Genomic DNA, 2,133 nt, shown 5'->3' with positions numbered 1-2,133 from the left:
AATTTTAAACATCGCATGATACACATCAGATGATACATCACGTATATAAACAAAAACAATACTTTTATATGCTGTATATTTTTTAGTTTCACAGAATGTTCTCCTTGAAAATTGAAAATATTTTTTAGTTTACAGTGTTTTCATTCTGTAAACTATGCCAAGTTACAGATTTTTTAATTCTTGTGTGGTTAATGACATTGTGGGATCAAGCCTTGACAAAATAAAAGATGAAATTTGTAATAAACATGAAACCGCAACAAAATATTATATATATAGAGAAATTTTAAACAAATCATTACAAATCCATCCAGACTACGTGTGAACTTCCGTCACAGGACTACATATAATGTCCCACAATCTACGGATAGAGACAGGAAGGTAGAGTAGAATGCCAATTGAGTTGCGAATTTGTAATTGTGATTTGCAGACAGTGTAGAGTGAAGAACATGTTTTTACTGAATGTCCAAGGTCAAGATCACACAGGCAGAAATTTAGAAATTTAAATTAAACGAACATTGTCGCACTGTTTGGAGAGGAAAATAACTTAACTGACCTGTGACCTCAGAGAGAGAGAGAGAGAGAGAGAGGAAGAGAGAGAGAGAGAGAAGAGAGGAAGAGAGAGAGAGAAGAAGGGAGAGAGATGAGAGAGAGAGAGACGAGACGAAGAGACGAGAGCGAGAGAGAGAGAGAGAGAGAGAGAGAGAGAAGAGAGAGAGAGAGAGAGAGTTATAATCATTCGTCTTACGATAATCCAATTTTATGATGGGGTTAGCAATTAATACTGATAAAACAATATTTTGATATTTTTAAATTTAGCTCATAATGGGTGCAGGCAACAGCATACAATAGGAAGCAAGAGAGACCAAATTACAGTAGCCTAACTTTGTCCCATCTAGTTGAAGAACTTCAAAAACAACAATAGAGAATGAAGAAAGTATTATTTTAACGTCATACTTGTTGAGTAAATGTGTAGTCATGAACCACCAAACAGGAAACAACCGAATTGGATAACAACATCCACTTGGCTTGTATTTCAACAATGACGTTATGTAGAATAGGAATTATGATATTGTTATGTTACAATAAAGTTTCATACATACTTACCTGGCAGATATATACATAGCTAAGACTCCGTCGTCCCCGACAGAAATTCAAATTTCGCGCCACTCGCTACAGGTAGGTCAGGTGATCTACCGGCCTGCCCTGGGCGGCAGGACTAGGAACCATCCCCGTTTTCTATCATATTTTCTCTCTTCCACCTGTCTCCTGCGGGGAGGCTGGGTGGGCCTTTAATTGTATATATCTGCCAGGTAAGTATGTATGAAACTTTATTGTAACATAACAATATCATTTTCATACAATCAACTTACCTGTCAGATATATACATAGCTGATTGGCACCTTTCGGTGGAGGGTAAGAGACAGCTACTATATGGAATAGACAGGTAAACAACATATGTTGTAGGTATAAATAAAACCTTGGTTCCTACCTGATAGGTGGTAGACTTCGTGGGTGTTTGCCCAGTAGTCTGCATCACCTCAAGAAACTTTAGCGAGATATATGATCTATGGCCAAGAGTTCTTGTGGGTCTGCCGATGGGGTCTTATCCGCTTACTCGGCAGAGCCTGAAAGGACTTTGTCAATGGGTGCTGATCCACTTATATGACAATACACCTTATGAAGAAGCACACAACCAATCCCGACCACCTGATCCTAACCATATGTTAGAACTAAGGATTGTTCCGAGTTATCCCCGAACTCGTCACAACAACCGTAACTCAAAACCACTACGCACACATACATAATTTCTAAAAAAAAAATTATACTCATCTAATTAGATATGACAAGATTCTCTTACTGAACAACATAGACGGCCGCCCGTGCTAAACCAAGTCCTCCATTGTTCGAAGAGATTCCAGACCATATCTAAAAAGAAGAAAAGTATATACTTTTAAGGATTGGTGTCGGCTCCCGTACCCAGAATCGTATCCGCCGATACGAACGGACCTAGAGAAAAACACTTCTCATATGTCACACGAACGTCTTTCAAGTAATGAGATGCAAATACTGAGTTGCATCTCCAAAATGTCGTATCTATGATGTTTTTAAGCGACATATTCTTATGAAACGAGA

The sequence above is a fragment of the Macrobrachium nipponense genome, chromosome 7, assembly GCF_015104395.2.
Source record: "Macrobrachium nipponense isolate FS-2020 chromosome 7, ASM1510439v2, whole genome shotgun sequence".
NCBI classification, from domain to species: domain Eukaryota; kingdom Metazoa; phylum Arthropoda; class Malacostraca; order Decapoda; family Palaemonidae; genus Macrobrachium; species Macrobrachium nipponense.
Note: the sequence above shows the minus strand (reverse complement) of the source record.